We start from the raw sequence: 25628 nt of genomic DNA, 5'->3' as shown, positions 1-25628 counted from the left end.
ATGATTAAAAGTAGAGGTGGAATGTGATCAGTGTTCCAAGAGAAGTAATGGTCTGTCAAGTGGGGTAGTAAATAAGTAGCATAAGAGTATATCTAGTGAGTTAACACAAGAGGTTATATGCAATCTGCAAACCATGTCATGTAAGGCATGAGAAACACTTGCGATGGAAATTTGTTCTGTAAAATGTGATATGGCATTCACTCCATCTGTGGATCTCAGTTGCAAATTAGTTCTACATGGTAACCTACGAGCTGAATCTGAATACAGGAGAGGGTAGTGTAGCTCCAATAGTATCTTGCGAGAAAATCAACGGGAGTATGGCGGCAAAACAGTTGTGTGGCCGGTGGCAGGAATTAGAAATGATCTGTATATAACACTTGAAGATTAACTTTATTTCTAATAAGAAAAGAAACTTTACTTCTCTTGATTCCTGTGCTTCCTTTGCCTTATACGCTCCATTACACTGGCAATCTATGAATACATCTTCCTATTATGCAGTGCTGATGCTCTCGAAATCTGCGACCGAACTGGGCCAACCAGCGATGGGCGGCTGGTTAATCAGCGTTGACAGGGGGCGCTGGACTCTGTCTCCCTGAAGGCGTGGCGCTGCCCGTTCTTTCCACTGACGGGCGGATCAGCGCCTTCTTGATGCCTATTCGCGGTACTGCGCTGGTCGGTGTGCAGAAGATGATTTAGGACAGCGCAAAGATATTGCAGCTGCTTGTTGCTGGCAGGTGCACGATACTTGCATTCCTCTTATAGTAACATAGCGGTTTACTCAACGTGAAAAAGGCCAGGATGTAACTGAAAAAAACAGCCAGCACAACGGTAAGATAAGGTTTCTGCAGTACTGGCCGGACATTTTTTCCACTGACAGCTTCCTAGGTATTACCCAGAAAGCGAATGGAAACGGTGCACTGCTATAGCATGTAAGCTGTTATCCTACACAAGTAGCTTTCATTTTGTACCCAACAGTCGCGAGTTTGGGCCTCTGCCACTGTAGCTTGGTGCCACGGGGGGACGAGGCTATCAGGTTCACTCCATCAGACCCAAGGGGCAGCGGATCGTGCCCACGAAGAGTAGCCACTTCCTCCAACGTTCGAACAGGAGCCATCACACAACCCATCATCACCCAACGGGACACAGCCATCTATTGAGGAGGTGGCTACCACAGAAAGAATTCGAACCGTCCCGAAGAGCACCTGACGCAGTGCGACTGGCGCGACTCACGCAACCACGTACTAGGTACTGGCATCAGAAATCCTGGGATAACGTCTCACAACCAGGCAGGTGGACGCTAGCTGCCCGCCCCCCCCCCCCTCCCATTCTCAGAAGGGAGTGGTCATTCCCACGTCTCTAGAGAGTACAAATTTCTGTGTAAACTAAGGTGTTGGTTTTCTCAGCTGTGTTTACCTGATACCGACCTGAAAATACACCACAACCCTCCACCACACACCGTCCTGCACTGAACCGGCGACAGCCCTCCTGGGATTGACTTCAGCTTGTACATCAGTGCAGTTTAGAAATGGAAAATTACCTTGCTGGTTCACTAGGTAATACTTTACTACAGAATACCGAGAACTAATTTTTTTATAACCATCACGAATGGGCTAGTAAAATTCGTTATTTGAACCGATATGTAGATGACGGAAAAATTTTGTTGGGTGGGTGTGGAAATCAGAGATATATGTCACTGATAATGGAATAAATTACACAAAAATATAGTACTTATAATCGAGCACGAGAAACACAAGAAAAGAAAATTACAAGAGCAAAAATAGTAGAAACAGCAGCTAAAAACTCAGTTTAGTCAACCAAATTTATATTAAACAGCTACATATGAATCAAAATATAACAAAAGATAGAATTACTCTCAGAAAAGCACAATTTTGTATATCACATAGCATATTGGTGAAAATTTTGAAATAAAATCGACGGTGTTCTTCAAATAATCAACTTGCTAATAAATGCCAGAACACAAAAGACGATTCTATCGCGAATTTATCATTCAGTAGAAAAGTTCCATAAATTTATCTGTTTCAGTATTTATAAGTTAAAATACGATAGCCTAGAGAAGATGTACATAATACAGACAGGAAGAAATTTCAAAGCAGTATTCATAAAAGACCTGAATCTCATAGGCATCAAACTTTTATCATTTTTCTCACACCTAAAACAGAAAAAGCTCGGCCAATGACATAATACAACACATATCAATGCCCACCATCACTGAGAAAGGTAGTTTTCTAAATATTTTAGAAGAAATAGAGAGTTTCACATATAGGATGAAACATTCTGATATAATTTGGAACAAAAGATCGACCTAATACTTAAAGAAATTAATCGAAAACTCCTCCAACATTCTTGTAAATGTTGACTGTGGAAATACATACCTTGTGTTTAGCTGCTTCATTAACACAGATCATACAATTTAGAAATGAAGTTATATAAGCTCCAATGTATACAACTTGTTCATACAGTTCGTCATTAAACGTTGCACTGTATCCAAATCTATAGTTGATTACTGCTGGCATACAAGAAGAAAATAACATATTTGTGGCTCAGAAAACAATTACATTACATGCAGAAATGCATTACATTACATGGAGAAATTCATTGCATTAAATGCAGAAATGCTAGTCACATTTACGAATATGGAACACTACACACGTTAATGCACTCTGGATGGTGCTTTGTCTTCTGTAGCGCAGATGTTACAAGCTGCAGCAGAGCGCTGCATCTATAAGACATAATACGGGGTTTTGGAACAGACAGGCAGAAATTCCTTTTTCCTGCTTCTTCTTCTTTATTGGGGAATGAATGTGTGATCAACAGCGTCATATAATATATGAATAAAGAACTACAAATTTTAAACGAATATATAATCATTAACACCAGTATAAAATTTTTTCTGTTGATAGCATGATAATGAAAATCACTGAGAGGGAAAATGAACATGGGGCTGTGATGCGCCTAAAGAGTTAGCCACCTCATTGTCAGTCTTTGTGAGAAACCTGTAGGTGTTTTTGTGTTACTTTGCAGATTTTTACATCTGATTACAAAGTTAACACTGTTGTCATATGAAATGCATCTAATTTAGCGGCATGGTGCTCAGTAATACTGTGATACAGTGTATCGGTTGTTATGTGAAATACAGGATCACCAGAATAATAAGTGAGATGTATGACATCATGACAATGTATTAGGCCCATCTGATTGTTGCCAGTAGCTTAGGGGAAGGTAACTAAATTTGTCCTGCTTAGTTCAAATGTACAAACAAGAACATAGTATGTTCTGGAGTCCATGTAGGAACTTCAGCAACAGTTACCAAACTCTTTCTCGATCTCCGCAGCATATGCCTTCCACATCCCCTTGTGCTCGTAATTTAGGCTCAATAATTTCGCAGTTGGCTTTAGTGTAACAAAACAAACTGTACTGTTGAGTGCTTTAATCTTTTCATGAAATCAGACTCGAGTATCAGGCAGCTGTGCTGAAAATTCGTAGAAAAGTATGTGAAAACAGAGTGATGGGAGCGGTTTGCCACAAATAACTGAATTAGATGAGTTACTGAACATGCAGTAAGAATTTACATACATAGTTCTACTGCGGATTCTATTACGTACATTACTACAGAGTTACATGTAGAGATAATTATACTAAAACCTATGCAAATTATGTAATTACTGTTTTCACTGGTTTGATGCCGATATGAGACGTCGTTTTAATTTACGTAAACCCCAATCACAAGTATGTGCGAGCATATTCTGGAGAGAACATCATAATTCTCATCGCAAAGTGCAAACTTGATTTTAAATTACAAGATGCAGTGCTTCAGGCTCTCAACACGTGTGTGTTAGAAATGGGGCAAGAATTGCCGTTTTTAAAGATGATTTAGCTTTGGTTGGATCATCTAGATCACTAACGACACTACTCCTCAAAGTGGAAACCGGCGTTTCGTTCTCCAAGAGATTTAGTGCGCCGTTTATGACGTTCCCGACTATGGCTGTGTATAACTTCTCACCTCTCCTTATTTGCTATATTTCTTACTTTAATTTAGTCATTTACTTTATCCGTCTTCTTTAGAGCTTTCAGGCTCTTTCTCTCATCTATCCTAGCTTCCTTAACAATGCTCATAATAGTGAACATTTCAATGTGCTTAGTAGATGACTTTTAATTTTCGCAATTAATAAACACATTAGGTAACTTCGGTGCTATTAACTGCATTAAACGAGTATAACTACTTACATGGTCAAACACCTCAAGTTTACATAACCCCATATGTAATAATTTACAACTAATTCGCGTTATCTTAGTTTCCTTTACAACGTTGTGTAGAGATGCGGCAGCACATCTTGATGGTCGAGTACGTGATTTGATGAAAATGGTTATATTTTCATACCTATTTTCGTTGTTGTATAATTATGGTTATAGCAGCACTATTAATCATGACTACGATTACTCCATTATTCTTATAGTGGTTTGTGAAAATATATATCAAGCACAATGCACATGTTGTGTAATTCCTAACTCATGCCCGCCTTTACTCTGCTTATCGGTTACACGCTTTTATATTAATTTTCTATGTAATGCAACCTTCCTGTCTTCTATAACTGAAGAACTGTTTTCTTTCATTACAGATACTGAACTTTCCTACAGGGATAGCCGATATTGAAATGGCGAATAGGAGAGGCCTCTTAAGATCCGTAGCACGATACCACGCCATCTGCAAGGTTTTCGGGCTGACGCCGTTCACAGTGGACGCTGAGAGGTGTGTGGTACGGAGAACATGTGCTGGTACACTGTACGCAGCGGCTGTTCTCTTCATGACCCTGGTATCATCAACGCTTGTGTGGAACGGGGTGCAAGTTTTGAACGTGAGAAGAAAGGATTCCTTAAGCTTCGTGTGGCTGGTTGCCTATGTGGTGGCTACCTGCCTCACCATTGTTGCGGCGGTCAAAGCAGATTTGTTTCGAAACGCCCAAAAGTACCAGAAGATCCTCATTCTGTCATACAGGGACAGCGGCCTCTTGGAACCTCATCGTTCCTCCAGTCGACCGGTAAAGTTCTCCTGCGTGACAGTTTATGTCATGTCCACTGCCCTGGTTATAGCTTTAGTCACTACGGAATGGCTGAGGAGCGGCTTCAACTGGTTCTTGGTCCCCGTATTCTTCACCAATAGCATTGTACCAACAGCTGTCTCCAGGTACGTGGGACTTGTTCTTCTGGTGAAGGTCGACTTACAGCAACTCAACCAGTGGCTGAGAGCTTCGGAGCAAATGAGACGCCAGCATCGACCACTTACAGATCACTACCGGAAACTGAGGAGAGTCTACTCCGCACTGTGCCACCTGTCTCAGGAGGTTCTTTCGGCAAATGAGCTGTTCTTATTTTACTGCATTGTGACAACACTGTGCATTATGTCTTGGAATATTGTTGTGATAATCTTATTAGAGCGGCGTATATGGCAGGAGGTTATACATATTTTTCTTGTAACGAGGCAGGCGTTACAGGTGTTAATGATAACAGTGGCCTCGCACGCGCTGTCCAGGGAGGGGGCGCAGACAGCTCCTGTCCTGAGCCGGCTACTCCTGGGTTCGACTCTCAGCACCGCAGAAGCGGTGCAGCTGCATTGTTTCTGGCGTCTGGCACGCAGCCAGAGTCCAACACATCAGCTGTACGGCGTCGCTCCGTTGGATCCGAGGATGTTGGTGACGTCCTTGTCATTCATTCATCACAAACTGCATAGTCGTACTGTCGACTTTCTGGACAGTATTCTGAACAATTGCTTGTTCTAAGAATTATAATAGTATTGTAGATTACATTGGGATGTTCTGCACCGATTCTTAAAACAGTGTTTGTGTCATTGCCAGTTTGTATAATATATAATCTGTTATGTTAATTGGTACTTGAAGCATAGGACACTTGTCTCTTAGAAAGGGCACATCCGATTTCCTTTCCCATCCTTCCCTAATCCGAGCTTGTGCTCCGTCTCTAATGACCTCGTTGTCGACGGGACGTTAAACAGTAATCTCCTCCTCCTATTATTCAGGATTGACCATTTTAATACATATTGGGGAATAACTTTGAATGTAGATGAGATACAGCAAAATGTTTTAGATAAAAGTTGTAGCTGGCAAAGAGAGTCACGCATTGCTACTAATGACTGTCATATTGAACGTGATTTTTAACGTGACTTGGAGGTTAATGTGATTTTTAAAATGGGAACGGTAACATTTGATTCCAGATTTAAAAAAGAGTGGCAAATTTCACACGTAAAATACACTCCTGGAAATGGAAAAAAGAACACATTGACACCGGTGTGTCAGACCCACCATCCTTGCTCCGGACACTGCGAGAGGGCTGTACAAGCAATGATCACACGCACGGCACAGTGGACACACCAGGAAACGCGGTGTTGGCCGTCGAATGGAGCTAGCTGCGCAGCATTTGTGCACCGCCGCCGTCAGTGTCAGCCAGTTTGCCGTGGCATACGGAGCTCCATCGCAGTCTTTAACACTGGTAGCATGCCGCGACAGCGTGGACGTGAACCGTATGTGCAGTTGACGGACTTTGAGCGAGGGCGTATAGTGGGCATGCGGGAGGCCGGGTGGACGTACCGCCGAATTGCTCAACACGTGGGGCGTGAGGTCTCCACAGTACATCGATGTTGTCGCCAGTGGTCGGCGGAAGGTGCACGTGCCCGTCGACCTGGAACCGGACCGCAGCGACGCACGGATGCACGCCAAGACCGTAGGATCCTACGCAGTGCCGTAGGGGACCGCACCGCCACTTCCCAGCAAATTAGGGACACTGTTGCTCCTGGGGTATCGGCGAGGACCATTCGCAACCGTCTCCATGAAGCTGGGCTACGGTCCCGCACACCGTTAGGCCGTCTTCCGCTCACGCCCCAACATCGTGCAGCCCACCTCCAGTGGTGTCGCGACAGGCGTGAATGGAGGGACGAATGGAGACGTGTCGTCTTCAGCGATGAGAGTCGCTTCTGCCTTGGTGCCAATGATGGTCGTATGCGTGTTTGGCGCCGTGCAGGTGAGCGCCACAATCAGGACTGCATACGACCGAGGCACACAGGGCCAACACCCGGCATCATGGTGTGGGGAGCGATCTCCTACACTGGCCGTACACCACTGGTGATCGTCGAGGGGACACTGAATAGTGCACGGTACATCCAAACCGTCATCGAACCCATCGTTCTACCATTCCTAGACCGGCAAGGGAACTTGCTGTTCCAACAGGACAATGCACGTCCGCATGTATCCCGTGCCACCCAACGTGCTCTAGAAGGTGTAAGTCAACTACCCTGGCCAGCAAGATCTCCGGATCTGTCCCCCATTGAGCATGTTTGGGACTGGATGAAGCGTCGTCTCACGCGGTCTGCACGTCCAGCACGAACGCTGGTCCAACTGAGGCGCCAGGTGGAAATGGCATGGCTAGCCGTTCCACAGGACTACATCCAGCATCTCTACGATCGTCTCCATGGGAGAATAGCAGCTTGCATTGCTGCGAAAGGTGGATATACACTGTACTAGTGCCGACGTTGTGCACGCTCTGCTGCCTGTGTCTATGTGCCTGTGGTTCTGTCAGTGTGAACATGTGATGTATCTGACCCCAGGAATGTGTCAATAAAGTTTCCCCTTCCTGGGACAATGAATTCACGGTGTTCATATTTCAATTTCCAGGAGTGTAGATTATTCAAGATCACGGCCAGCTCAGTGAGTGTCAAACAAGTGAACATCTTTTAGTTGTAGTGGGGATCAACATAGAACAGAGGAGGGATACAGCAAAATGCAGTGTGAGACACAAACTGGAAAGGGCATTCCAAGGAATGAGAGGCTAGTGGACTCATTCAACGACTCGTAAATCAATGATCTACGTTTCTTTTATGTTTGTTCTGTCTTGCAAATGCCACAATAACATGTATACGCCGCGATGTATTTATTTTTGCCAGTAAAGACGTTAATTAGAACATAAAGGCCATACCACTGTTTGCTCTTTTCAAATTCGATGTTTCAACGAAACTAAACTCAACCTACGGATGACATTACCTTTAAAATCGTGGTTATTGGTAGATGGTACATGACTACTTTCAATCTGCGTCCAACATTGTATTCTGCTGTATCGCTCCCTGCTAGAACTAAAAACGTATTCGCTTATTTGATGTTAACTGAATCTAGCCATGACCTTGAATAACGTATCAATTTATATGTAAAATCTGCCACTATTTTGAAATCTCGAATCAAATATTAGGATTCCCATCTAAAACATTCACATTAACCTCCAAATTATCAAGGTCACGAAAATTAGTAGTACTGTATGATCCTCTTTGCCACCGACAACCTCTCCCTAAAATATTTTGCTGTTTCTCATCTCTGTCCCTGTTTATTCCTCTCATGGATTTAAATGGAGCAGGATTTAAGTGGAGAGGCCAATATCAGCATATCTAGACTAATGAACAGAGGTTGACAATAGGTTCGCGAACTTGCCGCTCTTATTGCCCGTACGACCCGTTTCTAAGCCAAAAATACCCTTGGACAATGGGAAGAGTTACCCAAAACTATAATATTATACCTGTAAACGAATGAAAAAAAAGGCAAAGTAGACGAATTTTCGTGTCGAACTATCATTTACTTCAGATACTGTTCCAGTAGTAAAAATGGCAGCATTAAGTCTTTGAACAAGATCCTGAGAATCTGCTATCCACGACAGTTTACTATCTATCTGAAGACAAGGAAATGTGAACTCTTCAGTCTCACTAATCATATTCCCGTTCTGAGTAATCACAACCCGAGGTATTGTTGAACTGTGTGTTAGAAACTGTAAAAATTTAGTTATACTGTGATATTTGTAATACTGTAACTATTCTTCTATGGTGAATTCAATCCTTTTTACAAAATAATTTCCTTATTTAATATAGCACAAAGTAGCAAGGGACACGACGTTGATATATTCAACTATTTTACTTAAAACAGCCTGAAACGCTGGAATTACTTTCACTGTAAACCAACATGTAACATTCACCGTAGCTAACTGAAGAACGAGAACAGCTCGTGAATCTCAGAGACACGGCACATCGGCCATAAAAACTGCGCCCAACTCATGAAAATCATATGGGTTAGAAATGGAATAGTCATGGCGTGAGAAATGCAAAACTCATGTATCCCTATCCATTACCCTACAACAGAACTATGCCAGCTCTCCTATTGGAAAATCTCTGTGTTCTTGGTCTAGGAAAAGTAAAAGCTACTGCTTACTCTATTGTCCCAGCTGCAGAACTGAACCAGTACCTCACATTACCCACAATCACAACTGAACCACAAACAAAACAGAGACTCATTGTTTACTTCATGGGGGTAAACGACTGCAGCCACGAAAGATTCTATCTAAAGCATATTTCTTGCAGTACATTCAGAAAGGCCAATATGCGTATCAGATCCGTATCTACTGGAGGCGATGGCAACACGGTTCAAATGATGAAGCTTATAACTGACACACTACCGCCCACTACAACGATATCTCCAACTACTGCTTTACCACAAGCGTTCCCTCTGGTGCCTGGAAACATTGACTAGGTAGGCCACAACCAGCGCGACCGCCATGTGCTTGTCATACATCAGTAAAGCCTTTGACACTGCTGAATTTGTCATTTTATTTGTCAAACTTAGCAGCCTAATCTCTCGCCAAGCCACAGTGCAATGGTTTCCCTCATACTTGACATCGCGCCAGCAAGAAGTCATATCCGGCACCATACTGTCACAATGGAGGCAGGTTGGATCAGCCGTCCCCTAGATTATTAGGTAGTGTGCTCTTTTCACTGTATGTCAGTGATGTGTCATTAGTTTTGACTTGTTGCAGGTACCACACGTATGCTGATGAACTCCAGTTGCATGTAAGTGTAAAACGAATAATCAAAAACAGCTATCGGAAATATTAATGCCCACCTATGTGAAATGTAAGAATAGTCGCAGGATAGTATTAAACTCAACGCATACAAAATCCAAGCGGTAGTGATTGGTCATTTTAAGTTAATTAGCCCGAAATATCGGAAATCACTGCCATATTTAACCTTAAACGGTAGAACTGATATAAAATTGATATAATTGCGGAAGAGGACTGGCGAATATGTATAAATACAGGGAATATATACTGAAATGCGGGGAAATTGAGAAAGTACTTGCGTATCTTTTGGTTGGCGCAGGAAATTTTGTAAATGGGAACAAGTACGTGACAGCAAGACGAATCCGAGGAAACGTCGACATGGAAGCGAAGGGAACCAGGGAAACAGTCACTTTTTATCGTCGAGGCAGCATTATACTGTGTGTCTAGTGAGGTAACAGTGACACACGCGAGTTGACTACTGTGTTTGACGCTTTTCAGGAAGACAGAGAACCATCTGCCTCTAAACTTACATGCATCTGCGTTAAAGGGTAACACAGAGTGGACGGGGTGATCGATTGACATGGAGCTGTAACGAGGTACGATTTAATGGTAGACTGATGATGCATTCTAGAGAAGGAGAAGTTGCTGCCCGTCAATTTTTCCACTGTTCTGTCAGGATGCATCAGTCGCGTGACATAGCCTGCGTTTGACTCGTATACAACCACGTGTTCTGTATGTGATTTAGAGCACTGTCTACTTGCGATTGCTAACGGTAAACCTCTCGGTCATCAGAGGACTTATATCTCATGTGTGATGAAACGTGACACATTCCTCCAAACGAACTATGATTTATGCGATGTACTCCATCCCCTTGTCGCATCTTTGGTGTAAAATCAAGACTTCAGCTTCATAACTAGGAAGATTCAAAATGGTTCAGATGGCTCTGAGCACTATCGTACTTAACTTCTGAGGCCATCAGTCCCCTAGAACGTAGAACTACTTAAACTTAACTAACCTAAGGACATCACACACAGACATGCCCGAGGCAGGATTCGAACCTGCAACCGTAGTGGTCGCGCGGTTCCAGACTGTAGCGCCTAGAACCGCTCGGACACTTCGGCTGGCCTAGGAATATTCCAAGTTAGCGATAGGTGTTTGTGAGGCACTGCAATTCTGATGTATACATTTGCCTGACAGATGCTGTTTCCAGAGTTAGTGGCGGAATGACTTGTAATTTCAGACTTCGGACGCTACTGCTATGCGTTTATCTGTTTCTTTGTAAGAGGTATTCCCGTTACGAACGATTATTTTATATAAGACTCATGCAGGCATAGTATAATTTCTGATCCGTGATCGGATGTGAACAGTGGATGCTATACATCTCTGGAAAGTTATATTGTGCTCGAATCACACAGAGCCAATGTTTTAAGGAACTAGTTTTTTTTCGTTTTACGGTTCGATAGCATTGTTTATCGTAGAGAAACCAGGAAGAAGGTTGCATGTCATGCACTGGAAATATATTTCTTACACTGGAATATTAACAGCGCTGCATTCCATACGTCTGATAGGTCGGAAAATCAAGCGATCTAACATTATAGCCTGTTTTAATTGCGGAACGTTGTAGCCTTAGGAGTGCATGTGTTTATGTTCTCTCTCACCCTGGACTCTAGAACAATGCTTTAAAATTAATAGCTTAGTTGATTTACGTAAAAGTGCTTTGAACACCATCTGTCTGGAGCTCCATCACGCATAAAATCACCCGTTTGTTGTTCTTCTTAACCCTTCTGCTATTACATCACAAGACTTTCAAATCTGTTACTATACATTGATAAAGAGTGCTAACCTCCTCGACATGGGCGCATCTGAAGAAATCTTGTGCACTTGAATGGGCGAGGACTTGGCAAGTGCCATTCATTCAAGAGACGTGGAATGTAGCGGTCTGCTTCTAATCGGTTTCAGATTAAATCAGTAACGATGTTGCAGGGCAGGTTTGTCAGTGACAGTGTGAGGGGGTCTTTCAGTCTCTAATTTTATCCTAAGAGAGTGAGAATGCTACGTGCCTCCTATCCGCATGGAGATAGATCGTAAATTAAGCACTATGCTCGAGGTGTTAGAAATATGCAGAGAGCAGTCTGATATACTTTGATGATGGATGTGTTCAAGAATTAACAAGGAATGGACGTACTGCACAGTCATCTATCCACATTCGCAATGATACTCGCAAAGTGGGGAAGGGGGTTGTTTATCTATGATACTGAAAATGGGAAACATGCTGTCACATCATTGGTCAGTGTTGAAATTACTGTAAAATTGGTAAAACTGTACACACACTCAACTGTAATGCTTAATATTTCAGTACATCGAGGGTGTCTTTTCCATCCCATCTGTCCACTGGTACGCTGTTGGTTACCACGTAATGACTGACGGACGTCGCTTGTTTGAGTTGGAGAAAGAGTTTTGGTGGAGGGGCAACACCTTCTGGGGATAGATAGCATGAAACAGTGATTGCGTACATGACTGCAATATGAGTAATCAGTCGAGACGGAACGCAGAGCCGTCAGCTATTCCAACACTGGAGCAGACGAGTTTAAATGTAGAGGTCGTCAGTCACCTTCGGACTGTAGTTTGGAAACTCTCCACAGCACTCCAGAACTCTTTCAGTTTTCTTATGTTGTAACTGTCTTTTATTTAAAATCATACAGTGTGTGTGGTGTGTTATGGTAGCAGCAGTAACAACACGATTTACACCTTGCAACGTCCAGTTTTCTGCGAGACACCATGAATCAGAACCTGATACAGACCTCGAAGTTGTGGCGGAAAAACAAAATATATGGCAGTGTGCAAAGCATGTTACAGCAAAAGAAAAAAATGTTTAACAACAAGACAGGGTCACAGGGAGCATCGCTTGTGACTTACTGTATAGTCTGCAGGACATCCCCCTACAGTACAGGTGGTGAAACCTCAGATTGGTCTGTGCAGTTTATCAATACCTGGAAACTTAATAGGATCATCACGTGTGCTCGGTGCTGGCACACATGCGGTATTTGTTTTCGATGTGTGGGAGGAGAGAGATGTGGTTAAAATCTTATCGAGTTCTCTATTGGATGAAGTTAGTGGAGCTCTTATAGTTCGTTATTTCTCTCCGTTGGATGATACAGATTAACGAAGCTAGCGTGTCAGGGTGATAAGTGTCAATTGGCCCTGAGGGACACAGATCTGTAGCACTTGTATGTAGTTTGGGGACGCACCACGGTGTAGCTGCAAAATCCTTGTCCTTCTCCCAGTTCCCGTTTCCCTAGAATAGTTAAAACACAGTTCTGTCGCAGTAACTCAGCTTAGCCTGTTTTCACACGGGATGCAGAAGGTGGTAGATACAGCTTTCTCTGACTTCTACTCAGTTCCGACTTAAATAGGAACGATCCCATGCGTAAAGCTCCAGAAATGGCAGCAGTTGCAGGATGCATAGGGGCTATCTAAAATTTTACTGCCGCAGATAGGTTCGTCAAAGATGACTCGTTTCGAGGTATCAGAGTGACAGAAATATGATTCACTAGTGTCTGTAATCATTTAAGGACTTCTCCATAGGATCCAAGGCAGGTATGCGGTTGAATGGGAAGACTTGATTCCAAATCCAAGACAGCATTTCTAGCGGACGGCGTCGCACTAGAGATCTGAAAAGCTAGTGTACATTTCTTATGTGCTCAATCAGCACACCGTCTATGAGTACTGTTTGTGATCCTTTTCAATCAACAATCACAGTCGATATATCGCAGAACCTCTGACATGGCATCAAGACAAAATGCGTTGCAAATACTGGACAAACATCTAGCGGCAGTGAGGGAGTTGCAAATACTGGTTTCATACCACTTCCTTAGCTGAATCACTTTCTAAATTCACTAGTCTTATAACGAGGATGCATCGTCGACGACGTGTAACCGCACTGTTGACCTGATAATATACACTATGGCAATCACCATCTACAGTATATTCAGTGTTGTGGTATTTGTCTGGATAAAAAAGAAAACCAACCTCATTCGTATGTAATGTCATACCTCGATTTATAAAGCCAGTACAGCTTTAGCATGGATACTTGTGTGCACCCGTAGGACCTAGACATCTTTTGATAGTAATATGTTCATGTTCATCTGGCGGTTTGTAAGACGATTATTCTCTCTTCCTAAGTCACAGTGGTATCACTCGCAAGAAAAAGTTGTGAGACATGTCCACCCCTCGTTGATTCTCAGTCAGTATTATTTCGTATCGTCAGCAATCATTTATTGGCGAAGTATTGTGCATAGTAGTAGTGGTTGCGTGGTAGGTTCGCCATGAGCATCAGGCTTATAAAGTATGTGTTTGTGTTCCGACATGTGCAAAGGAAATGACTATGTCCAGGAAGGTCTGGATTTGACGTGGAATACTGTGATAGCAAAGGGGAGAGTATGTGAAATCATAAGAATGCTATAGATATTTCTGTTTCCAGAGCCACAGCCGTAAGCAGGGTGTATTTCCGACACTTGGCTCATTGTCGAATGTCGTTCAACTGAGACCGCGATAGTAACATTTAATTGTAAATATAGCGATCAAATATATATCTGACCGATGTCTTATGATAATGATTCTACCTATGCGTGCTTGGCATGCAGTGCTGGTGGCCTATGGCGGGAATGATTCACTTTTCCAGGCAACGGTAGGAGCTGTCCGAATGGAGAGGCCTGTTGGGGTGCAGGAATGTAGCTGACTTAACTGTGTAGACGGCCGAATAGCGAAGTAATACTTAGTATGTGTTAGACAGCTTTCGCGATCGCGTGGAAATTTGAGAAAATTCAATATGGACATGTGTTTGTGCTGGGCCATTATTCCCACCCATGTAAATCGTTTGGTCGACTGCTTCTTCACATTTTGCGTCTTTATTTAGGTGAGAGAACATCGATTGTGGTGTGTGCATCTAGCAGGTGGAAGACACGTTTGCTGGTTCTCTAGACGTGAGAAACACATTAGTTGACTTTGTAAACTATTGAGATGATTTGGAATCTGTTACATAACCGACATCAGTGTTCACAAGTGGAAATATCAGTTTCCTCTATTTTTTTCCCGAGTTATTTTTCTGTAAAGGTCTTGACAGATGGAATAAGTTACTAGTTACTCTATGGGGTACAGCATGCTCCACCTAGCTAAAATTTTGTGTTCCTAGAGAAATAATTTCCAGTCTATATCTTCGGAATTATGTCACATGGGTAATACTACTGTGCAAGCGATATTGCTGTGTGCTTGATATCGAGAAGTACCGTGAAAATAGTATGATATCCTACCAAACTATGCGAAATTACATATGTTCTTGTAGTCCCAGAGTCTGGAGATGTGTGTAAGAAAGCAAGCAGGTAGGGTCGGAAACAGTAATGCGTTTGTGCCAAAGGGAGCCGATCCATAATTTGTAGATCAGTTCTGAGAGTGACTTCAATCCACTGAATGTGCTCTGGTCATCAGTTGGTTGTCGATAACCACCCTCGTGGGAAATATCTAGTGCCACAAGTATACCTACAGTGCATGTGCTTATGCTATCTGTATTCACAGTATATGTACGAGTGATGTAGAAGGGGTGATTTTGTATGGCGCAGGATATGAATGGTATGTTTACTACATCGACACGGTACCCAGTGGTATATTGCTGAGTTGGAGATCAGTTTTACGCTCTAATACTCAAGCTCTTGTCCTCAGTGAGAGAGCAGTGTAACTGAGGAAGAGTCTTTCCATACCTGATGATATGTGGAGCACCCTGCAAGGTTTAATTGTCGGTGCAATATGGCGACCTGTGTAAAATAGTTTCTTGCTGCTGAAACTATCATCTGCAGAAAGAGAAAAAGGCAGACTGTGCTTTCACACTGGCAGCATTAGTAACTCGGTGGGTAAATTCGATAAGAGCCAATCATAATGCTCCATTCACTCACCAGACATCATTTGTGCTGGAATATAAGTGTCTCTACACAGTGGTGAGATGCACTTGCGATGGCGTGTAGCTAGGCGTACGCAATTCGCAGTGATGCGTCAGCCACACAGGGCACTTAAGCAGGACTAGACGCAGCCCGAATGTCCTTTTAGGATCACGAGGAAGAGAAAGCAGCCTGTGGTATTCTGGGAAACAATGGAACGGATTTCTGCAGCATCTGTGAGGGTAAGTCCCTCTGCAAATAGGTCTCCACTCCTGTCCAGTCATGTCAGCAATTTTGCCCAGGTCAACACATATTTCCAGAGGAATTTTTCAGATGTCAGGTATGAAAGGGATGCCACTGCCTCATATTTGCGGGACCCGAATGGGCACCTTTGCATGACTTGGCAGCTGATGGTCGCGTCGACCCTTTGTGGGGGCTGCGAGTGCATCCCAACTTCTGGGAGCGTGTGTGATAGCATCCTGTGCAGTCCAGTAGACAGGGGGCAATGGGCGGGGCATGCGCGCATTCTTTGCGTGTCTGTTGTATTATTTAGCGAGCAGGCCTGTAGGTCATGCTATGCATTACTTGGACAGTTTACGAGTAGTGAGTGTGCATGCAGAGCGTTTTACATGCGTTGTTTTGATAATTTACGAGTTGTTTTAGTGTCTGCACTTCAGTGTACTGCACTATTTCGGTAATTTACTAGTAGTTTACAGGTCTGTGAGCTGTGTGTTGCATTATTTCGGTAATTTACGAGTTGTTTGCATATCTCTACATCAGTGTACTGCATTATTCCCGAGTAGTTTGCAGGTCTGCAGACTGTGTATTGTGACTCCAAGTACATCAGGGCGAGTACTTCTTTTTTTCATTGTGATAAATGAACTACGTGAAATCTGTCCCTAAATAAATTGTTCGAAAATAAATAAAGTACACTCCTCCCCCTCCCCAACAGCCCAGTGCAGGCTGAGTCATTTTCCCACCATTTTCCCCTCCAGACCACCATCTTGGATTATGTCATAGGAGGGACGATAGCACTCTCTGGTGGCAGTATTGTGTACTAGGGCAGTTGGACTTCAGACCTCGTGGTGGACACACTGGATGGTGGTACTGCCTCAAATTGTTTAAATAATGACTGCATGCAAAATAAAGACTTACGTCCATCCTATGCAGCACAGGCCAAGTCCTTTTCCCACCAATTCATAGGAAGAGGTGGTGGTCGGATGACTTAGGTCAGTGGAGGTAGCCTAGCCCAAGTGACCTATTTTCCTGCCACTTTCTTAGGTTAGTGTAGGTATTCATGGTGTGTTGCAGTGTTCTGATGAAATTTGAATTTACCACCATTTTGTGGGTGAGGGGAGGGGAGGGGATGCAGGGAGGGGAGAGGGTTAGTGGAGGTAGCCCAATTAAAATGTCTTGCCGCTAAAATTCAAACTTCCTGCCAAAAGTGGCCATTTTCGATAACGGTGCTCGCGTCATCATCTGACATCACATGCGCCATATTTGATGATGTCATCACCGCCATCTTGGTTACATCTGGCAACAATGGACAGTGGAGCAGAACGAAGTTTGCTCTACTTCTTTTCTGGCCATCCAGGTCTGCCCTGCCCCATGGAAAATCATGGAATTGAAGTCACTTCTCAGAAAGATGACACATTATATCCGATTTTTCCCAGCGCACCTCAGATCGTTGCTCTATTGGATCGGTTGCGAAAGGACAATGTGTCTTTTGTTTGGACCAAAGATTGTCAAGATGCATTCTCGAAAACTACAAATGCCTTTGTGAGTGACAGGCGAGTTGCTCTTTTAGATCCTGCTAAGGCAGTGGTTTTGGCAGTGGACACCTCTTCGTAGAGAATCACACCTGTATTCTCGCACATATTTGGTTTACAGCATTGTCCGAGCACTTTGGCTTCCAAGACTCAATGTAACTATTCCCAGATTGATAACGATGCTTTCACTATTATCTATGGCATGATAAAGATTCACCATTATCTGTCTGGTCGGTAGTCTTACTTAGTGATGGATCAGAAGCTAGGTCAGTCTTTGGTTTATCCATCCAAACCTCTTCCATCGTGCACGGCTCAGAAGCTGCAACTCTGGGCTTTGTTACTGTCACAGTATCACGACGAGGTATTGTACCGATCCATGTCGAAGGATGCTGGCGCCCTCTCTCGGCTTCCTATTGGTTCTGATTCTGAATTCAATGCTACTGCCGCATGTTGTTGTCAGACAGATGCGCGGGACACTGAACTCTTACAGAATTTTTCACTGCACTATAGGAAAACTGGTCAGGCCACAGAATCAGAGCCCGACTGGAACCTTTTGTTGCACTACATCTGTACTGCTTGGCCTCCTTCTGTGAGAAACATTCAGAATCCTTTTGTCTGCCGATATTTTGCTCATCTGCATAACCTCTCGGTCCAAGATGCTGTGATTTTACTGCAAAAGACTGGAAAATAGGATGTACTTATTCCTAAAGTGTTGCAAAAAGCTCCTACAAGAACATTCGGGAATTGAAAATACGAAACATGTAGGGTGTCGGAACTGTACATGGACTGGTATGAACGCCTATGTTCAACAGATGATGTTCACAGACTTGCACATAGGCTGAAACCCTCCTCGCCCCTTAGCAAACGTTTTCAGCTTGGCCAAAGTCTCAGTTGCCATGGCATCATGCGCATATTGACTCTGCTCTTCCCTTTTGGAACAGTAGTTGGCTTACTGTAGAGAATTCTTTTACCAAATATCCGTTTTCAGTGCCCATGAACTCGACTATGTCGCGTAGTCCCATTCAGCCGTTGTCATCAATTTTCTCCTTGGAAGGTTTGCCAGAAGTGTGGCTCACAGGCAACTGACCACAGTTTACAGCTTAGGACTTCGAATAATCTTGTATAGTCCATAGTATCACTCACCATACCAGTGTTCCGTTTCTTCATTAGTCGAATGAAGAACCTGAATGACTTGTGCATACATGCAAGATAGTTTTGTTTGTGGGGGGTTGAAGGGACCAGACTACAAAGGCAATCAGTCACTTTTTTCACTACCATGAAATGCCCACAAGGAACAAAAACAAGCAACACAGATGAGAAGGGACGACACAGGACAAGAAAGACACAGACAAAGACCAGACAAAACGATTAAAAGCACAAAGTGGTTGGCCGACCATAGAAACAAAAAAGGAAAAGCTAACCACCAATAGGCACACCAAAACCCCAAACTAAAACAATAGGCCAAAGGCCAGACGCAACACACAAAAGGGACACACCCTCAGATTGAGCGATAGAAATCTCACACTCGAATAAAACTCAAAACAGAGCCTGCCATTGCAGCATCATCCGATAAAACAGCAGGGAGTGTATCAGGCAGCACAAACGTCTGCCTGAGCGCCTTTGAAAGCGGACAGTCCAACAAAATGTGGACCACTGTCAACATTAATCCACAGCGACATACAGGCTGGTCATCGTCGTGCAATAAATGACCATGTGTCAGCCAGGTATCGCCAATGTGTAGCTGGCAGAGTACAATGGAGTCCTTGTGAGAGGCTCATATGCAGGAGCACCACACACCCGAAGATTGTTGGGGGAAGACAGGCTGTGCCATTCAGCACCCCAAGCACCGAGGCCTTTTTTGCAGCAATATCGACTGGAGATCACATTCTGGAAAGCCAGTCTCCGGGGCCAAGGCACTGATAGCCTGTTTGGCCAGCCTGTCGACAATGTTCATTACCCGGGATGCTGCCATGACCCGGGGTCCACACAAAAAACCATGGAATCGCTACAACTGGCAAGAGTATGGATGGACTCCTGGATAGCCATCGCCAGAAAAAAGCGAGGAAAAACTGATCGATAGCCTGTAAAAGGCTCAGGGAGTCACTACAGATGACGAAGAACTCACCTGATCAGGAGCAGATATGCTCTAGGGCGTGAGAGATGCCTATGAGCTCTGCAGTGAAAACACTGCAGCCATCCAGCAATGAGCGTTGTTCAGAATGATCCCCAAGAGTAAAAGCATAACCAGCTCGAACAATAACCATCAAATCGTCGGTATAGACCACGTCAGATCCGTGAATCGCGGCAAAGATGGAAAGAAAGCAGCAGCAGAGGATCTTAGGAGGGACTGAGTCCTTCGTGCCCTGTGCCAAATCCAGCCGAAGGCATGGACTGGGCACACACCACGGGTGTATATGTATATGTGCCCAGAAAATAGGTGGAAGAGAGAAGAACTCAACCCCAAAAAAAGAGCCTGGGCGCAACTGTGATGGTACACCCTGACCGGGGTCGCCATTCGGGAAGATGGACGACCGAGTTGGGGAACAGGAGACGGTAATTTGGATGCCTGGGCAAGCTACAAACATGTGCAGCATAAGCGGCCAGTAGTCGTTGGCACCGGATCTGCAATGGCGGGACACCAGCCTCCACAAGTATGCTGTTTACAGGGCTTGTGCAGAAAGTTCCAGTTTCGAGTCGGATCTCGCAGTGAAGTATGGGACACTGCAACATGGAAGGCGATGCCAAACCATAAGGCAGGCTGGCATGATCGAGACAGGACTGAATCAACGCCTGATACAGTCACAGAAAGGTAGACCGATCGGCACCACAGCTGATGTGACTCAAGCAACAAAGAGCGTTAAGATGGCACCAACACGTTTAATTAAGCTGCCAAATATGAGGGAGCCAAGTCAACCGGGCATCATAAAGCAAGCCCAAAAACCGATGCGTCTCCTTCACAGCAAGAGGTTCGCTGTCAAGATAAAGCTGTGGGTCAGATGCCAACAGAAATGCATGACACAGGTCTTGGCGGTCGAGAACTGGAAGCCGTGCAAGATGGCCAAAGACTGCACCCAGTAGCTGCCATTCAGCACCTGCAATGCCAGTGGAGCTATAGTAAGGGAAAAGTCATCAGTATACAAATGATACAGACGTTCCCACAGCTGCAGCTAGCCTATTGACACCAACTAAAAAGAGGCAGACACTCAAGACAGAGCCTTGTGGGACCACATTCTCCTGGACTTAGGAGGAACTATGGGAAGGACCAACTTGCACATGGAATAAACGAAGCGACAGAAAATTTTGAATAAAAATCGGGAGCGGGACCCTTAAACTCCACCTATGATGCGTGGTGAGGATGTGATGTCGCCATGTTGTATTGTATGCCTTCTACATGTCAAAAAAGACAGCAACCTGTCGGCAGGAGAATGCTGTACACATGGCCAACTCCAGGCAGACCAGATTGTCGGTGACAGAGCGGCCCTTATGGAACACACCCTGGGATGTAGCCAGAAGGCTCCGAGACCCAAGTAGCCAACTCAGCCTCTGGCTTACCATGCATTCGAGCAATTTGCATGGAACATTGGTGAGGCTAATGGGGCGGTAGCTGTCCACCTCCAGTGAGTTCTTGCCAGGTTTCAACATGGGAATAATGACGCTTTCCTGCCATTGTGATGGGAACTCACCCTCAACCCAGATACAGTCTAGGAGGCGTCGCTGGCAGTTCACTGAGAGGTGTTTGAGCATCTGATAGTGGATGCCATCTGGCCCAGGAGCCATATCAGGGCAAGTGGCTAAGGCACTTTGGAATTCCCAGTCACTGAATGGAGCATTGTACGATTTGGAGTGGAGTGTATGGAAGGGAAAGCTCTGACGTTCCAACCAGTCTTTCAGAGAGTGGAAGGCTCATGGGTAATTCATAAAAGCAAAAATCTGAGTGTAATCCTCTGCTAAGATTTCTGCAATCGTGTTGGAGTCAGTACACACTGCTCGATTCAGGGAAAGCCCAGGTACGCCTAATCTTGGTCCAAACCTGAGATGGAGAAGTACGGATGCCAATCGTGGAGACATACCTTTCCCAGCATTCCTGCTTCCGTCAGGGAATGAGGCGTCGTGCTCAGGCACGGAGACACTTAAGCTCAATGAGGTGGTCCAGTGATGGGTGCCACTTATGACGTTAGAGGGCCTGCCTGTAATAGCGAATCGCCTCAGCGATCTCTGGTGACCATCAAGGCACAGTTCTCTGCTGAGGGGACCCAGCAGAACAGGGAATTGCCGATTCCACTACAGAAACGATGACAGTGGTGACCGTGTGAACCACCTCATCAGTGGCATCATGAGAAAGAGGCTCTATAGTGGCAATGGAGGCAAACAAGTCCCAGTCAGATTTATTCAAAGCTCATCTGGGGAGGCGCCTAAGTGTGTGACACTGGGATAGTGACCGAAAGATCGGAAAATGGTCACTACCGCACAAGTCCTCACGCACGCTTCACTGGACAGGGGGTAGAAGGCCAGGGCTGCAGACCAAAAGGCCAATGCATCACAATTAAATGTGTGGAGGCACCATTATTCAAGAGAGAAAGGTCGAGCTGTGCCAACACTCGTTCAACGACAGTGCCTTGGCCTGTTGCCACCAATCCACTCCACAAAGGGTTATGGGCGTTAGAGTCGCCCAGTAATAGAAAAGGTGGTGGCAGTTGGGCTATCAGCACTGCCAATAGATGCTGCAGGGCATCACCATCCAGAGGAAGATAGAGGCTGCAGACAGTAATAGCCTGAGGCGTCCACACCCTAACAGCGACAGCTTCTAAAGGTGTTTGAAGAGGGACTCACTCGCTGTAAAGAGAGTTAAGGGCATAGACGCAGACACCACCAATTAGCCTCTCATAAGCTGCCCGATTCTTATAATAACCCCAATACCCACGGAGGGCAGGGTTTACCATCACTGGAAACCAAGTTTCCTGGAGGGCAATGCAGAAGAAAAGGTGAAGGCTGAGAAGTTCTCAGAGCTCAGCAAGATGGTGGAAAAACCACCATAATTCTACTGGAGGATAATAGCATCATGAGGCTGGGAAGGCAATGAACATTCAACGAGGCAGTTTACGCCTCAGAGTCACCTCCTTCCACCAACGTATTGCTTGAACAGTCTGTATCTATTGTGTCTGAGGGTTCAGTGAGATCCAGGTCCTCAGCGGACACCAGAATCTTCACCTCATCCTCAGACACAAAACTTGTAGGTAGTGGTGGTGTGGCTGCCATTACAGTGGCTTGGCTCCTGGGGATATTTTGCTTTTTTGGTTTCTCCCACTGCCCCTCAGGTTGGTCCCACTGGGAGGGCTTCACTGATTCAGTCTCAGGGACTGAAGAGAACTGTGAAGCCGTACAACCAGCTACGTGGGTTTGCTTCAGCCACTGGTGGGTGTCAGCTCTACCACTGGTAAGAACCTGGGAAGGGAGTGAGAGGAGTTGTTGCTCCCAATGTCGGTGGTGCAGGAGCAATAGGAAGGCAAGTTCCCTCCCACGGTCCTGGGGGCAGGTGTAGTCTTACAGCTTGGAGAGTAGACTGGAATTCGCTTAACTAATGAGGCTATCACTGTTGTCGTTGCGGCGGCATAAGAGGAAGTCATTTGCACAGGATGGAGTCGTTCAAATTTCCTCTTAGCCTCAGTACAGGTCAGCCGGTTTAGGGTCTTACATTCCATGATTTTCACCTCTTTATGTGAAATTCTGGAGTCCAGCTAGCAAGGTGAATGATCCTTTTTGCAGTTGACATAGATGTGAGGCGGGGCACATGGAATATTGGGATGTGATGGGCGTCTGCAAGCTCGACATGTGAAGTTGGAGGTACAACACAATGACATATAGCCAAACTTCCAGTATGTAAAGCACCGCATCGGGGGAGGGATATAGGGCCTGACATCACAGCAGTAAACCATCACCTTGATCTCTTCAGGCATTGTATTACCCTTGAAGGCCATGATGAAGGTGCCGGTAGTTACCTGATTGTCCCTCAGACACCGATGAACGCGCAGGATGAAATGAACACCTCGCCGCTCCAAATTGGGGCACAGCTCGTCTGCAGACTGCAAAAGAAGATCCCTGTGGGATATAATGCCCTGGACCATATTTAAGCTCTTGTGGGGAGTGATGGTAACAGAAATATGTACCTATCCGTCACAAGCGAGTAATGCCAGTGACTGGGCAGAGGATGCTGTTTTTATCAAATCTGCCCCAGAGCGCATTTTGGACAAGCCCTCCACCTCCCCAAACTTGTCTTCTCAATGCTGTAGAAGGAACTGAGACTTCATTGTCATGAAAGAATTTCCGTCAGCTCTCGTACAAACCAGGTACAGGGGCGAATAAGTCTCACTGCCATTGTTAGCCTTTTGTTCTTCCCACAGTGTGGCCAGCGAGGGGAACGATTTTGGGTCATACTTCTGTGCATTGAACGGAGCCCTGGAACGCTTAGAGACTGGTGGTGTCTGGCCACCAGCAAGAGATGATGTACCATGCTTCATTGCGGTCCATCCGCCCTGATGCCACCCAATTCGACCAAGAGCCCTCCCCACAGGTACCATGCAGCCTCTGCGAGGGCCACCTGGCAGGATGGCCATTGCCAGGAGTCCCAATGCCCCAGGGAGATAGGCCTCTACTCCTCGGCGTACGTGGGGGGTGAACAGCACAGGCATTAGCAGAGCGATCCCTGGGACTTCAACCAGTAGGGTACATGGCGGCCCCACCACAGCAGACTGTCTACCGTGCTGGATATCAGGTGCAAAGAAGACCACGGTCGTCGTCGGCGCAGAAAGCGACACTGCATAGTGCAGGGGGGAAACCGCACCCAGGAATGTAGCGTCGCTCAAGAGATGGAGAATGAGCAGGGCTGCGATGGGACGACGAGAAAAGGGGGTTATGATCTCACTGCACTATGGACACGATGCACCGTGTAAGGCGCCCTTCCCCAATTGGCTCGCTCTTCAGGAAAATTACCCAGTATGGAAGTCAAACCCTGTGGCGGACCATGACATTAAGGCCGAAACGTGTGAGACTCCTTTTAGTCGCCTCTTAAGACAGGCAGGAATACCGCCCTTTCCAACCCCCGGACCTGCAGTGGGTTACATTCAAGCAACACACGAACAAAATGCATGCCTGCCACACAGGCGAGCAAGCGCTGCTGCTCTTCCTCGCCACTTCCTGCCCCTATTCCCGAGACAGTTCGTTGCCGGCGGAGCTTCTACACGGCCGGCGCCACCGCACGCTGCTCCAGTTGCTGCAGCCACCACAGAACACGGCGCCTCCCACGCCCCTCAAGTATGGCTTTGCAGCTAATGAGTATATTCTACTCACATTTTTTGGTCGCACCAGACACCGGAAGAGAGAACAGATCCTTCGAAATATGGGCGCCTGAATGCATTTAATTCACGGTCCTGATGGATTACTACACCGCCGTCAGAACGAGGTTCTCGCTAGTCGACTGCGAGACTCTTCCGCAGGTTTTCTGTCCCCAGATTCGCGTCCTACCGTGACATTGTGGGTGGCGAGGCGTTTGAGCGCCCCCTGTCAACGCTGACCTAACAGGCCACCCATCGGTCGGCCCCAGTTCGGTCGCAGACTCAGGGAGCATTAGCACTGACTGATAGGAAGACGATTCTACCACTAGTAATAATATATGAATGAAATTACATGTGTGAGGCACGGCAAGCACAGGAAGCCATCTCACAATGAGAAGAGTTCGGTTTTATTTCTTTCCTCTTTACAAATAAAAAGTTCTACTAATTGACAACTATTACGTACAGACTATTTTAGATTCTTGCCATCGGCCATCGCAACTTCTCTCTTTTTTTGTGGGTGCTGACCCCACAGAAGCTGACAACAGTCAGTAAGACAAAACTGATTATTTTAGAAACTCCTCAAAGGCATGAACTGAAGGTTGTATGCAACGCTCATGTCGTCAATCAAAAACACAATACTTTCATTAATCAAAACACGGCTTTAGTTTAAAGTCATTTTTCTCCAAAAGTATCCCAGATTAGTCTGAAGT

This window comes from Schistocerca serialis, unplaced genomic scaffold (assembly GCF_023864345.2).
Source record: "Schistocerca serialis cubense isolate TAMUIC-IGC-003099 unplaced genomic scaffold, iqSchSeri2.2 HiC_scaffold_1352, whole genome shotgun sequence".
In the NCBI taxonomy this organism is placed as follows: domain Eukaryota; kingdom Metazoa; phylum Arthropoda; class Insecta; order Orthoptera; family Acrididae; genus Schistocerca; species Schistocerca serialis.
Note: the sequence above shows the minus strand (reverse complement) of the source record.